Source organism: Puma concolor, chromosome A1, assembly GCF_028749965.1.
Source record: "Puma concolor isolate L17-30 chromosome A1, mPumCon1.1.hap2, whole genome shotgun sequence".
Taxonomy (NCBI): Eukaryota; Metazoa; Chordata; class Mammalia; order Carnivora; family Felidae; genus Puma; species Puma concolor.
In genome coordinates this window covers 162,599,652-162,616,189 of record NC_141667.1, presented here as the reverse complement: position 1 = coordinate 162,616,189, position 16,538 = coordinate 162,599,652, and the positions used below count along the sequence as shown (strand labels likewise).

Genomic DNA, 16,538 nt, shown 5'->3' with positions numbered 1-16,538 from the left:
GACAGCTTAGAGCCTGGAACCTGCTTTGAATTCTCTCTCTCTCTCTCTCTCTCTCTCTCTCTGCCCCGCCCCCACTCACAGTCTGTCTCTCTCTCTCTCTCAAAAATGAATAAACGTTAAAAATTGTTTAAAATAAATAACAGACAGAAGTGTTAAACAGATACACCAGTGAGAGAGCCAGACTGTTTTAGAGAGGAGTTGAAGTTTTCTTCAGTTCTTTTCTTGTTTTTTTTTTTTCTTTTTCTTTTAATTCACATATCAATTCAGTGATTTGGTTCCTGAAATCATCAGCAGGATGCTTTCTGTATTTGGCCCTGCTTCTGAATGCATATATTCTGATAATAAAGAAAAATCATTTTGCAAGTTAGCATGGAACATCCTAGATATTCAGAAAGATTCCCATCAGCATAGTCACCGAATGGCAACCAGCAGTCTGACTGGGGTCTTGGCAGGGGACGGCGGTGTCAGCCCGCGTGCCACAGCCGATGACTCACTCGCTGAAACGAGAAAACAGAAACACGTCCCGGGGGACATAAATTTCAGGTGCTGTCACCGAGGCAGGTGAACCCACTCCTGCCCAGCATCTGACACCCCTGGAAGGGTTGTGAGTGCCCAAATGAACGTGGAGATTTCGCGGTAGGATTGGAAGAAGCAAGTTAATGTTCAGACCTCAGAAAGATTGGCCTCCTTCCTTAGATGAGACTTGCTCTTCTCTCTTCATTAGAGAGAACAAATATTTCCTGGAGGGAAAATGGAAGCATAGCTTTGGAGAGCTCTGCAGGCTGGGTTACAAAAGGAACCTGTGTCAGCATTTTGGGTAATGTGTATTTGGTCTGAAGACTGTCTCGCCGAACGGGGGAGGGGGCCTATCTCGACCTTGGTGCTCCGAAATGAAAATACAGCGGATTAACCGGGTCAGCCGGATATGTGGCTTACGTTGATCTGGGAAGTCTCCTCAGTTTTATTCTGCTGTGAATTCAGTTCATATACTAATCATTTTGAATATTTACTTGCACATAGGCACACGTTTGTGGGAGTTCCAAGGATTTTAAGTAGAAAGTAATATTTTTCCCGTTTATATTGGATTATGTAGGCAAGTTTGTTGTGATCACCCATTTATCTCTCCTTGAGGCAATCATGTAGGGCTTAATGTACTTACGAAATGTAATAGTGTCTTTCGTTAGGTCAGAGTTTAGTTTGAGAATCCGGTGAAGGGCATAAACACAGACTTGCACATAGAGTCCCTCACGTAATTTCTGGGGATGAATAGACCAAACCCACCCGAACAAAATCCATGTACCCGGGCTGTAACGCTCTTTCAATTTGTTTATTAATGAATTTAACACTTCTGAACTTATACTGTCAGTGTGGTTGATGGTGTCCTGATAGTTCTTGAGGATTTCTAAGTCAGAGTATTTTTGGTAATGATTTTGTGGCTATCTCGAGATGTTTTTTAATTAAAAAATTATCGTCAACAGTTTCAGAAAACCTCTGTGATATTTAACAACATACCCTGACATACCTTCTCGTAGGTGAATGATTTTTCAAACACTAATAGGGCAGTAAGCATGTTAACCTAGTCTGTGAGATTATATTTGGTAGGTTAGATTTTTTAGCTATAACCGAGTATGGGGCAAGGATCTCGTCTGTCAGGGCCAGGAAGTCAGGAAGGTGGTTTATAATGCGCTGGGGGGCCTGATGGTGCTAAGGAGACAGCATCTTTGTGCTGTACTTCCAGCAGCCATTAAAAATATCTTTTGGATTACGGTTCATACCTGGACTGTTTGCACAGATCATCTCTACTTTACCTGCCGCCTTATGACTGTGTCAAATCCCGTCTCCAGGCTGTTTGTTTGCCTTCTTGAGGGGGATTTGTCATCACTTATATACCTGCTTCTTGGGTTCCACAGGATGCATAGACCTTAATCCAAATCGGGTGTGTGTGTGTGTGTGTGTGTGTGTGTGCGTGCGTGTGTGTGTGTGTGTGTGTGATTATATTGTTCTTAAATTATTTAACCAGAAAGCTCTTCTTTTTTCTTTGAAATGTCAGGTGCAACCTCTGACTTTTTAAAAAGACTTTTAAAAGGCTATGCAATGTGGCCATAACATTTATACACGTTCTTAAGAAAGTACCATTTGTTTTATCTTTTGCCAAGAAACGAGGCCAGTTTGGGCAGGTTAAGTGTTTGAGCTACAAGTTTGCTGTTTCGTCTTCTCCAAGGTGGCAGCCATTGGGAGCGTCCCTGGGGATGAGAGTGGTCCATCACTGTGACTTGAATATCTCAAAAGGGTGCAACAGCATCATTACCCTGCCAAATGCTACCCACAGATGCGTCGCCTCTGTGTTAGCTGAGGGCTTGCCATCATTCCCTCCAGCTGGAGGCTTTAAGTGGGCTGTGTTTTACTCCTTCCTGAGCCAGATGAGGAGGAAAGATTTTCTTGAAAAGGAGGAACGGGATTTTTCAGAATATCTGTGCTCCATCATCCTCCCAAGTAGGGAGAGAACTTGTACGATTATCTCCTGACTCCAGATTTGAGTGCCTTCTTCTCCTTGGGAACAACCCATGTCGCTGATTGGACAATCTGTAGTGATTGTCAACAGTGTGGGGTAGGGCAGGGCTTGGTGGCCATCACAAAGCAAAGGGATATTAAAAATAACTTAAATCTTTTTGCCGGTGGGGCGCCTGGGTGGCTCAGTCGGCTGAGCATCTGACAGCTGGTTTCAGCTCAGGTCATGATGTCATGGTTCATGAGTTGGAGCCCTGTGTGGGGCTCTGGGCTGACAGCTTGGAGTCTACTTGGGATTCTCTCTTTCTCTCTTTGCCCCTCCCCTGCTTGTGTGCTCGCTCTCTCAAAATAAGTAAATAAACTTAAAAGTATCTTTTTGCCAAATCACACACATCTTCCCCGTAACACTTAAGGAATAGAGAATTTGAAATACCCCCCCCCCGTCTTTTTGGGGATGAAATAAGTGAAGTAACAGTCTAAATGGTAAGCTAAGTGATAGGCAAGTGGAGTAAGAAAAAAATGTCTAGATATCAAATGCTTTTTCACCGTTATTCTGGTAAATTGGTAATTAATTTCCCCAAGAAAACATCTGACCGTATGATGTATTGAACCTCACTTGAAAATCCTAAGTAAAATCTCATTCCCTCATCCCTCTCTCTCTCTCTGTCTCATTTGATATGCATTTTATAAATTCTGGTTAAAAGTTCAAAAACGGTCAGAGACATTATCTGTCCTCAATTAGAGACAGAAAACTGGGAACGAAGTGAAACTTGCTTCTGAAGTAAGGATCGAAGGTGTAAATGAATCCAATTAAAAACCAAATATTTACTTATTAGTTTTAATTTTCTCCCTTAACAGTTTATTAAAATGATTATCAAGATTTAAACTCTTTGATGGATAGTACAAATCAAAAAGACATCTGCAAGAGAGATAATCTAAAAATCCAGACCATCGGTTCCTAAGTCATTAAGAGTTGGCAAAATGTTATTTTGTACATGACTTTATCAATTATAATGGACTTAATTCTTTAATAAATGAATTTATATTATTCATTCCCAAATGCCTCATAGAAATACTCAAACACCTGCTGTGCATTTGTGGGAAAAAGAAAATAGACTTACCCAGTTTTTTCTTTATCTGTTTAACATATGATATCTGTCTTCATGAAGGGTCTTTTTGTGGAGGTGGGGGAAGATGTACGCATCAGGAAGGGTATGGAGGGTGTGGCCAGGTCAGTCACTCACCTCCTATCTAGAAGGAACACTGCCAACACTCACCACTTCCGCTTCAGACTTTTCACATAGAAGAAGGGAGATTACAAGTAAAAGCTCAAGTTCCTTTTGTTTGCCGACAAAGATCCTTTCTTCTTCCTCTTCCGCCCCAGATACAGCAATATCATCAATCCTGGGTAAATTTCCCACAGTTTTTTGTTTTTTTTTTTTTAAATTTGTTTAGATGTTGTTGTTGCAAATCTGTATAACATTGTGAGACATTAAGAATTGAAGACATGCTGGGGCGCCTGGGTGGTTCAGTTGGTTAAGTGTCCGACTTCGGCTCAGGTCATGATCTCGCGGTTTGTGAGTTCGAGCCCCGTGTCGGGCTCCATGCTGACAGCTTGGAGCCTGGAGCCTGCTTTGGATTCTGTGTCTCCCTCTCTATCTGCCTTTGCCCCGCTCATGTTCTGCCTCTCTCTGTCTCTCAAAAATGAATAAATGTTAAAAAAAAAAAAAAAAAAGAAGAAGAAGAAGAAGAAATGCTATCTTGTGCTGGGACGCGGTGGTCTGACTTCAGGCCCCTAATAGACAGCCTTTTCCTTCCTCAAAGTCCCCTTCCATTTGTTCCTGAAACCCTTAGATTTTCAAAACATCAGGAATTTACTTCTGTTTATATGAAGGATTGATAACATTTTATATTTTTAGTCAAATTTTCCACGATCCCTCCCCCACTTGTCCCCAATTATTAGAAATGCTTTTTTTCCCCTCCTGATTTTTAATGTTTCACTAAAACTGTATCACTAACATATTGTTTTAATAAGTAAGTCCTCATATAATAACTTTTTATTTTCCTCTCTGTTTTGGTTATCCCTGGATCTTTACGTTTGCATATGAATTTTACAATCATTTTGACTCAGTCCATAAAAAAAATTCTTTGGGGATTTCAACTAGACATACATTTATAGATTAATATGGGGAGAATTGGTTTGTTTAGATTCTTTTCTGCCATAAATATGATCTTTATTTCTATTTGTTCATGTATTTTTTCTTAAATATCCTTGTATTTTTGTCAATTTCTTATACATCTTGATTTTTTTCTATGCACTTGTACTTTTTGTTGCCATTTTTCTATTACATTTTAATTTGTTTATTGGGAACTCTCAATCTTGCATTTCATATGTTGATCTTCTATCTAGAAACCCTGCTGACTTTTCTTATTAGTTCTAATAATTTTCCTGTGGAATAGCTTAGCATTTTCTAATGTAAATGATCATAATTACTTTTTTTTTTGTCTTCTTTGTGTCTTATGTCTTTTATTTCTTCTTCCTTTATTGCATTGGCTAGCATGGCCAGTATAATGTTGATAATTTGTGGTGATAGTGGATATTCTTCTCTTGTTTCCAAATTAATGTAATACCTCCAAATATCTGCCGTTAAGTAATCTGCTTACTTAGGATTTCAGAGATAATCTTTCCTAAGTGTTTTCAATGTAAAGCTTAATGTAAAGCTTTTTTCCTGTACACATTGAGAGTACTGCGACTCTCTCCTTTTCTTTGCTCATGTAGCAAGCTATGTTGACGTATATATATATATATATATTTTATGTTGAAAAATTCTTCATTTAGAATGTGAATTCTGTTTGGTCATAATGTCCTAGATTCAATTTTCTAGTGTCTATTAAAGATGTTTACATTTATTTTCACTAGTGAGAAGAGATTCTATTTTTTTTTTCCTTCTTATCCAATCCTTTGCTCTCAGGTTTATGTGAAAGAGAAAATTGTGTAGCTTTCTCTGTTTCTCGCCTCTCTAAAACGGTGTGTGCTAAAGGAAGATGGTATGTGCCCTGAATGCCTGGTGAAAGTCTTTCTAAAATCTTTTCGGGTGGTGGAGGGTGGATTGCCTTTTGAATACTAATTATTTTATGATTTTATTTAATTTATTTTTTAACATTTATTTAGTTTTGGGAGACAGAGAGAGACAGAGCATGAACAGGGGAGGGGTGGAGATACGGGAAGATACAGATTCCGAAGCAGGCTCCAGGCTCTGAGCTGTCAGCACAGAGCCCGACGTGGGGCTCGAACTGTGAGATCACCACCTGAGCCAAAGTTGGACGCTTAACCAACTGAGCCACCCAGGTGCCCCAACTACTCATTATTTTAAAGTTTATAGGTCTAATCAGATTGTTTTGTTTCTTTTTTAAGTCATTCATATTTTGTAGAAAACTGTCCACTTTAATTTTAAATGTATTCACCAACTAAATCATAGCTTTGCTTTACAGTCCTTCAATCTCTCCTGTAGCTGTAATTTGACAACATTGACATTCCTGGTTATTTATATATGCCTTTGCCCCAGTATCACTGAGGAATCTTGCTTGAAACCTGCCTCTGAAAATTATTTGTCTTAAAACATCTTTTTTGTTTTCATCTCTCACGTTAATGTTATTCCTTTTATTAGGTCCTGCAGTTTCATTATATCCCTGTTTTCACTTCCTTTGAATTTTGCTTTTTTGTTTTTGTTTTTTTTCCCCTACTTCCTAAGTGGAATGTTTGTCTCCTATTTTTCGATGATTTTGTTGACCCTGAGTCTGTAAAGTATCTCCCAAGGACCTAGTGCCTTCCAGACGCTTACCATGTAGCGCTCCCTTTGTTGTTTAGTTCTAAATATTTTGTCTTTATGCTGTTTCAGAGATAAAATAACAAACAGTTTGTCAGAAAAATAAATTTGACACACCATGTTTTTCTCTCCCTTCACCCAAACTGGGAAGTTTTTTCCCCATTAAATAATGAGATTTCTTTGATTCTTATGAATATAGTATGAGTGACTTCTATTTCTGTGTAGACTTATTTAAATCATGGTGCTATCGCCATGACAACCAGAACTACACAATTTAGCAAACTATCTGAGACAAACCTGCTTTCTAAATAATTCTCCTTCTGCTCCGTTTCCTTACCAAAACACCCATATGTATAATGATTTCCTGAAGAGCTAAGAACCTTTTCTCTGTAATTGTACATTTGTTTTTCATTATTTTGGGAGATCCATTTTTTTTTTTCCAATAGAAGGATCGAGAGGAATGAAAAATATTAGAGTTTTACCAAAGCAGCATTTATTGTAATGCTCAGACAAAATTTTAAATTGCCACATAATACATACAAAATAATGGTTAAATTTTTACCACCCTTGTTATAAACATTACCAAATACTATGGACACAATAACGGATACATTTAAATATTAATCATGATTATGTGATAAATTGTTTGAAGAACAGTGCGGATTATTGAACCAATAAATAACCATGTACTTTTCCCTTAAGTACATGTTTTCAGGATATGGAAAAAGAGATTTGTCATAACTATGAGAATATGACATTTTTCGTATCAGACAGGGGTTGCTTTTCGTTTTCGGTAACGACCATCATATAAGTTGCAAATATTTTTTGGAGACTCAAACAGATTCAACAAAATGTGTAAGAAACTCGGTGATTTAGAAGGCTAATGAAAAACCTCCCAGCCTTCTCCTTCTCCGGTTCTTTTTTGAGCCCAGCTTGCAGAGGTTAGAGCTTGTATATTTTATCCAAAGGATAAAATTCATCGCACTGCTGGCCATGCCCACTCTCTTGTTTTACTTCTAACTTGGGAAATGCATTTGGCCTCTTTTCCACCCCTTGATAACCTGTCCTGCTCAATAGAGTTAACCAAATCTGTATTTATTATGCTCCTCTCTGCCTGTCATTTGAGCACAGTGGCTGTTCTGCCAGAATAAATAATGCTGCAGTGCCGTTCAGAAATGAGAGCACAATGTCCCAATCTGGCTCTCGGTGACCCTGTCTCTCCCTGAAGAAAACACCAGGGAGGAAATGTCAGTACCGCAAGCTTAAAGATTGTTTGCCTGTTTCTATTACAATTTTCTAATTGAGGAGGATGTGCTTTTCAACATTTTTGGGTTCTGTCAGCTCCAGGTTTTTCAACTTTTTTTGCTTCATATACCATCTCATTAAAAATACATTTCCGGGGCGCCTGGGTGGCTCGGTTGGTTGGGTGACCGACTTTGGCTCAGGTCATGATCTCACAGTTTGTGAGTTTGAGCCCCGCATCGGGCTCTGTGCTGACAGCTTGGAGCCTGGAGCCTACTTCAGATTCTATGTCTCACCCTCTTTCTACCCCTCCCCTGCTCACGCTCTGTGTCTCTCTGTCTCTCAGTAACAAATAAACGTTAAAAAAAATTAAAAATATATTTCTAAGCCTGGCTACTGTGCAGATGTTAATACGTGATAAAGGTGTACTTACAAGAAAAAGATGCAATTATCGTGGTTATCATTTATTAGACATTACCTATAAATGAGCTGGGCTTTGTGCCAAGGATTACTGAAGTTAATATTGACATTAGCCATGAGGTGAGTATTGTGGACTCCCTGTTTTAAATAAAGAAACTGGAATTCAGGTTTAGTAAGGGGCCTGTTTTAAATAAAGAAACTGGAATTCAGGTTTAGTAAGGGGCCTTAGTCACACAGTCTGGCAATGATGGATTTCACGTACGAACCCCAAGTATGTTGGGATCGAAACCCAAGTTTTCCCCCAAACACCTCCCACATTGAAGACTGCCAGAAGAATGATAAGAAAGCATAGTTTTAAAACTAAAATTTTAAATTAACCTTTTCAAATATAGATGGTGTCTTCATTTCCCATAAAATCGTTATGTAAAGTTTCAGATATTTTTATATGGACATGACCCCGAGAGCAAGGTTGTTCTCTGCTTTTTTTGTAGGTGGACTTCTGACATCTTGAACAGGGCTTTGCAAAACTAAGTGTTCTGTATATATTCACTGAAAAGGTGAATGAACTAAAAAATGAATTAGTTAGAAGCCCCTCTCAAGAGAAGAGGCTTTGGTAGATTGAGTGGTCCCAGTCCTTCATTTCTCTGCATCTGTGTGGGGAATATAGTAGGGCTTTCAACACTTCTCTTATCGAGAGTTAAGTCTATTTCCCCTCTCTTTGAACTTGAGCTGCACTTGTGACTTGCTCCAGACAAGACAATACAGCAAAGGGGAGCCTGGTGGCTCAGTCAGTTGAGTGTCCGACTTCGGCTCAGGTCATGATCTTGTGGTTGATGAGTTCAAGCCCCGCGACGGACTCTGTGCTGACAGCTCAGAGCCTGGAGCCTGCTTTGGATTCTGTGTCTCCCTCTCTCTTTGCCCCTCCCCTGCTCATGCTCTGTCTCTTTCTGTCTCAAGAATAAATACAAACATTAAAAAAATTTTTAAAACTGGGGTGCCTGGGTGGCTCAGTCGGTTGGGTGTCCGACTTCGGCTCAGGTCATGATCTCACGGCTCGTGGGTTGGAGCCCCACATCAGGTTCTGTGCTGACAGCTCAGAGCCTGGAGCCTACTTTCGATTCTGTGTCTCCCTCTCTCTCTGCTCCTCCCCCATTCATGCTCCATCTCTCTCAAAAATAAATAAATGTCAAAAAATTTTTGAAAAAATTAAAAAAAAAAGAATACAGCAAAGATAACTATATGCCAATTCTGAGCCCTTATGCAGATCTGTTTTCTCAGATCCCTGTCACTGCTATGTGCCTACGTCTGGGGGCTTGCTTGTGGAAAATAAGAAATAGTCTGTTAGCCAGCCAGTCCCCAGCCAACCTCAGGCCTTCGGGTGAGATCAGCCTCAACCTGATGGCAGGGCTGAGAGGTCATAATAAATACTTAATGTTTTCGTTTACTGAGTTTGGGGACAGGCGGTTATCCAGGAACAGCTGCTTGCTACAAATCACTGTCTAATCAATTTAATTTTCACAGCGCCTACTTTGAGCCACAGATTGTATTTGATTCATTCGAAGGCGATTGTTGGAAAGACAGCTATCTTAGGGATGATGTGACAGATGCTGAGATACCTCCCCACTTCCCAGTGTTCCCAAACGCTTGGTTCCCTCATCTGGGTACCCAAATCCCAAACCTTGGGGTGAGGAAGACTTAGGTTCCTCAAAACTTCCTATTAAATTTCCCAGAAACATCCAGATGTGCTCTTTAAAACCTTAAGTAGCCAGCTCTCATAAACAGGAGGACATGGGTGCAAAGAGAATCACTCTTAAGGGAGAAAAGGAGCTCTGTTAAAAGAGCACGATCATTTTGCGGTATATGCGTGTATCAGATCAGCACGTGGGACCCATTAAAGGTGCAGTGCTGTGTGTCAGTTACATCTCGGTGAACCAGCGGAAAACAGGAAAGCGTGCAAAGGAGAAAATGGAACATCGCTTTTTCCTGTGGTCTGTAGCCAGTGGATTGAAGTGTTACGTTGAGTACAGTAATTTTATCTTTTATCTGGGTTTTAATTTTTTTTTAAAGTGTTAAAGGAAGCAAGAGACCAGGATTTCTATTCTGAGCCTGACACTTAACTTTAAAGAAAGCTCTAGTAAGACAGTTATGCCTCGTGAAACTTAATTGTGTCAGTCCCCAAAATTGTAAGGTTCATATTCCATTTGCCTGTAGATGGAGGCTTGGCCTTTGCAAGCCTCTGGCTTGTTTTTGGTTTCAAGACCTCTGAGTCTGTGATTCCCAGTCAGGGTGAGTTGGCAAACAACAGTTACACCCAAATATTTGGTAGCTCTTAAAATATGTTTTGCTGGATAGATTGCAGCCATCCGTGAGTTGCAGGACCTCGGGACACATCGTTTCCTGATTGGGGTGGCTAAAGTCAAAATGATTTTATGTCACATGTTATTTGATTTTTGTTTTGACAATTAAAAAAAAAACACTTTTCCATGGATAGCCCTGTATAGATGGCCTATGTAATAGTTGCACTTTTATTAAAACTGTGTGTATCTCAAGACCAAAGACTACATCACAACAATTCTAATTACCTAATTTGTGATGATCTAAACTGGTTTGAAGGATGGAAACAGGCGTCAGATACACCGTTGGCTTGTTTTCTCCATTCTGCCTCTCTCCTTCCTCCTCCATCTCCCTGCATCTTCTGTCTCCACCTGAGCCTTACTTAGATCAGAACCACAGAAAGAACCAGGAAATTGGCACTAGGGCAGTGTCCGAGAAGCTCATAAAACAAATACAATTTTTCAAGAAAGGGTTGTTTTTGTTTTTGTTTTTGTTTTTATGGTCAAGAAAGAGTTACCCATTCTCTTGGGGAGGCAGAGAGCACAGCGAGCTGGAGAGCTCTGAACTCGAGCTAAGAGCGTGCAGGTTCAGATGGCCACAGGACAGAGGACACACTGGAGAATCTCCTCAATGGCTCATTTAAGAAACGGAGGGAGCCCTAGAGCCCGAAGCTACCTGCCTTCACAGACACCGATCTTCGGCAGGTGTTAGTATGCAAAGAAGTCACCGTGCTCTGAAATTGAGGCTGACCTCTCCCGGCTCACTGTTCCGCAGATTCGCTGCAAGCTGCTTGGGGATGGGCACCACCAAGTCCTCTACTCTGAGCTGTTGACGCGCTGAAGGACGCGGCGAGGCTTCCCTGTACTTGTCAATTACAGATTGAAATCGTCAAGAACTATCCAGGCTTTTCCTTCCATCTGCAAAGCGGTGTTCGGGAGTCCCTTCTCACCTCTCCTAGTTAATGCTTTCCAGCTGTGAGTTGTAGCTTTCGCTAAGAGGGAGGGTTTAAGTGATCTTTTATTATTTCTGCTCTTCTTATATGTGGGGAGGGTTCCTTTCCCAGCTCCTGTAGGCCAGAATCAGGCTGGGTTCTAGGACCAGCAGCTGGCAGTCGATTTCTGCGGTAATTCACAGGGCTAGTCTGGGAGGCGGGGCTAGTCTTGGACAGCCTGGGTTCAAGTCCTGGGTCTGTCTAATCCTGATGGGTGCCGTTGGGCAACTTAGACCTTCACTGTCCTCTGTCTCAGTATTCTTTTCTGTAGAATGGGGTGATCACTGTACTTACCTCACAGGCTAGTCGTTAAGGCCAAATGAAATAAAGCATTTTAAATGTTTTAACGGTGCTTGACAAACACGACTCCATAAAACGGTAGCTCAGATTTTTACTCCCAGTCCAAGATTTTCTTGTATATCCAGGCTAATTAACTGCCATTTTCATCTCAAGAGGTCTCAGCTTTTGACTCCCTAACTTCTCTTTCTAGTGGAAGGAGTGCAAAGAAGGACTGGAACCATGTAGGCGTGCGCGATATCCGTGGGCTAGTAGGAGGCAGACAGCTGCTTTGGTGACAGTGTCCCCACCCATCACCCGGTTCCAGTTCAGCTTGTCAGCAACTGCACACTCTTTCCCTAATTTCTGACATGTTTTCAGAAAACAGTAAACCTCATGTACTTTGCTTCGGTCAAAGAATAAAAAGGAGGGACTCCCCAAAGCAAGCACCCCGGAGTCCCACCCTTGCCTCCTGGCACAGATGAGCGAACACCTTGCGAGATTCAGATAGGCTGCAGGACTAGTGACTGGCCTCCACAACGAGGCACCTTGTGGGTTAGGTTAACTAAATTCTCCAGCATTTGGGTGGTAGACTTGGGGAAGGCCAGATCGTGGCCCAACATCTTCAGGAACTTCGCACCCATCACCTCCGTGTAAGTGCATCTGATCCCCAGGGTGGGGTGTCTGGACAGGCAGATTGCTCTAGTCTGCAGTGATTTTAGATTCCAGTCTTCCCCCCCTCCATCTGGGGTCCTATAGGTCAATGATCAGCCAAAGAGACTGATTCAGTTCTGGCTGCATCTAAGGGTTTTGCATCAGGCAGGATTGAGCTGTTTCCTAAAATGGCTAAATACCTAAGATCACTCTGTAGTTAACCTTTCAAGGGATGATCGAGGACAGCACCTGACTTGTGCAAACCACTGGACCTCTCTGCCCAAATAAACTTAGTTCATCCATGTTTCAGGGCAGACATTTTCTTGAATCCGGACCTTCCTCCCTTCCTATTCTTGCACACGTGAAAGGCAAGAACAAAACCAGACAATTGCCTTGGCATTTGATGTCACCTCTGATATAAAAGGGATTGTATTTTACTAATAAGTTACTGCAAGCGAGGCAGTTTTGTTAACCGTAGGGAAAGCCTTCAGTAGAATCCTAAGGCTGAATGTGAAGAGACCATCTCATTAATATGTTAATTCTGCCTGTGGGATCGAATCCTGGTGGATCAGATGACCTCTGTCTGCTCCTCCCGGCTAGAAATAGGATGTTGGGTTAAATGCCTGTGTAATATGAGTCAAGATATCAATAAGAAAAATGACAGTAATGCTGACTGCCACGCGGCATGGGCACTTTGCTGGCTACAAGTTCTTGTGACCTTTCTGCCTGCGTTGCTATGGCAGTAACAGACCCATATTTCATTCAATCATAAAGGTTGAAATAGATTTTTGAAAAAAAAATGAACACATTAGATCTGTCAGTAGTTGCAAAATGGATCCTTAAGATGCATTAATTCCCCCCGCCCCGAGTTGGGTTTTTTTCTTCCTTCCCATCTTTTTCTTTCATAATGTTTTTCTTTTGCGGCCAAATTTAGTTTGGAATCCAGTATCTATGAAGTATGGGGAAAACCCCTTATAGAAGGAGTGCTCTTTCAACCACATCTATGCTACTCTTAAGTTGCGAATTAATCATCTACCGACCTGAAGCTGAATTGGAATCTCTAACACATTTTGCTCGCCCAAACACACCTGGGTGGCCCCCACATCCTTCCTCTGCATGCCAACAGGAAGTCACCTTCCCTATGAGAAGGGGAAGGACATAGATGGTGACATCGGGTCACTGATAGCTCTCGCCCTTTTTCCCAGTCTCCCGCAACACCATGCACTATAAATATGGTACCGCTGTTGCCAAAGCCAGCGGGGAATCGGGCAAGGAGTCAAGGCCTGAGTGGGAGATTCTGGTATAAGTTGGCATGAAATATCCACACTGGAGACCAACACGTGGCCTTCAGAGCACAGCCCTGCTCTCTCTCCCTGACCCTGGGGTCCCTGCTGCTTCTCCCCGTCCTGGGAAGCCAGATGCCCTTCTCTGCCCTCACTGTTGGGCTCCACCCCTCTCTCTGCCCTGAGGTAATTGTTGTTCTTTCCTCCACCAACTCATAAAATGCCCAAAATGTGTTCCATCAGATATATATTTTTAATAAAAGTTGATGATTATGAGTAATCTAATATCCAGTATAGAACATTCTATTTATTTATTTTAGTTTATTTATTTTGAAAGAGAGAGTGGAGGAGGGGCAGAGAGAGAGAGGGAAAATGAGAGAATCCCAAGCAGGCTCCGCGTGCTGTCAGCACAGAGCCCAACGCAAGGCTTGAACTCGTGAACCGTGAGATCATGACCTGAGCTGAAATCAAAACGTGGGATGCTTAACCGACGGAGCCCCCCAGGCGCCCCCAGTAAACATTTTAAAATTAAGACATCACCTGTAGGCCTACCAGTGAAGACATCTATTGCTAACAGGTGCTTTACTTGTTTTGTGCCACAGATTTACTTTTTTTTTTTTTTTTTAAATTTTTTTCAACGTTTATTTGTTTTTGGGACAGAGAGAGACAGAGCATGAACGGGGGAGGGGCAGAGAGAGAGGGAGACACAGAATCGGAAACAGGCTCCAGGCTCTGAGCCATCAGCCCAGAGCCCGACGCGGGGCTCGAACTCACTCACGTACCGCGAGATCGTGACCTGGCTGAAGTCGGACGCTTAACCGACTGCGCCACCCAGGCGCCCCCAGAGTTACTTTTTAACATGGGTGAAATTATACTACGATGCGCTCAGTATACAAATGGTATAAATTCTGTTTCCAGCTTAGGTTTTTTTTTTTGTTTTTGTTTTTGTTTTTTAGTTTTAGTTTTATAGCTTATTGCTGTTCAAGAACATTTCCCGTGTTTTTGCAGTGTCTTTGTAAACATCAAATATTAACTGGTCATAAAAATAATAGTATTTCAGTATAAAAACCTTAGAAAATGCAGAACAATAAAAAGAAGTAAACAAAAGAATCTCCATTTCTCTTCTTGGGCTGAAGAGGTCATAGGTCTTCTGAATATATAATTGGCCTTATTCTTTATGTAGAACTTACATAGTGCTTTCTATTAACTTGATAGATTCACCAAATTAACCCATGAGAGGATGCATGCTATTTAACTAATCATGTCTCTATGTGGGGTCTTTGTTACTTCTTTTCGTTGTTGTTACTATAATGAAGATAATGGTGGGCACCCTTGTTTGTAGGTCTTTAGTTGCATTTCTGATAATCATCTGAGTATAGGCTCCTGTCTATGGAAATCCTGGTTCGAATGATACGAGGGTGCCAAAGCTTTATGCCACGTAACCAATTGTTATTTAAGACTCTACCAATTTAAGCTCCCAGCAAAAGTGTGTGGGAATATCGTTCTCATCCTAATTTTGAAAATTTTATTTCTTTTGTAATTGTAATGAGATTGACATTTGTGATCTACCTATTAGCCCTTTATGTTTCTTCTGTGAGCCCTCCTGTTCATTTTTATAGCAGGTGGAAATAGTTTTTTTTTTCTTTTTAACTTTATTTATTTTGAGAGAGAGTGAGAGCATACACAAGCACAAGCAGGGAAGGGGCAAAGAGAGAGGGAGAGAGAGAATCTCAGGCAGGCTCAGTGGCATCAATGCAGAGCCTGACACAGGGCTCAACCTCACAAACTGTGAGATCACGACCTGAGCCGAGATCAAGAGTCGGACGCTCAACCGACTGAGCCACCCAGGCACCCCGAAGTGTTTTTTTAAAAGCAACTTGCAGTGATTAGAGACGCACTGTCTACAGGCTCTTGTCCTAGGATTTTATTGACAATTGTAACAACCATCTGGGTGGAGAGATAATACTCGCTGCCTTAGTTTCATAGATGATGAGCCTGTGGCACAGAAAATTCTAGTAACTTGCCTACAGTTGTCCAACTAAAAAGTGTCTGAACCAGGATTCCTACCCAAGGCTGAACATCTCCAAAACTGGCAAGCTTTGTCACCCTTGTCACCCAGCGCCTACAACGGAAACAGTGCAGCTCATTATGTGAAACGTGTGCACACACACACACACACCCTAACACAGCACCTCATCTTACACCTCAGCACCACCACCACTGAGTGAGCATCACCCCGGTGTCCCCCTGTCACACTGTAAAGTCATCAGGGTGGAAGGAGGCAAGATGACGTGTGACTGGACACGTGGGTCAACCAATCAGGAAAAAAAAAATCTATGAAGATAAATGAGAAAATACGTTTTAAAATAACACTTTCCTCTAATCATTTTTAATTTTATTTCTACAAATACAAAAGAATCTGGTATTTGTGTCATCGTCCTTTTAACCATTTTCTTTTGATTTCTCTCAGAACCGAAAGCAGAAAAAACGATCACCTTTGTTTACTTGCACGTTTTCAGAGCTTCTTGCTCTAACGTTTATCTCTCTAATCCAGGCAGAGTTTATCTGGACACATAGGGTGTGGTACAAAGCCAACTATTTTTCCCTCTGGAAAGTTAAATCAGTGACCTGGTTACATCCATTTAATGACTGTCTCTTTCCCTCGCTGCTTTATATTCTCTGCCGTGTGAAATTTGTGTTAAGGGCTTTTAAAATACTGTCTTTCCTGCTTACGAAGCTCATATTGGTACCATCTACAAGAACTAATCCTAGAGACAAGATATCATAGAATCATTACCTTGCCTTTTTATGAGAAATTGGTCATTTAAGTGACATCTTACAGACCCTAAAGCATGACGGTTCTGCACTGATTGTGCAAACAAAATACAGGCACAAAAAGAAAGTTAGTTTCCAGTTGTGCGGTTTGGACCAGTCAAGTGGACAGAAAACAACACCAGCGTGTGAATCAACTAAGGTGGTTGAAGGTGCATCAACTAAGGGATT

At 41.3% G+C, this 16,538-nt stretch overlaps 1 protein-coding gene across 2 annotated transcripts in view; it reads left to right on the top strand.

The window, feature by feature from the left end:
• The window catches only part of MYO16 (myosin XVI), a 620,603-nt gene that overhangs the window by 412,671 nt on the left and 191,394 nt on the right, over positions 1-16,538 (top strand). The gene's annotated exons all lie outside the window — the stretch shown is intronic.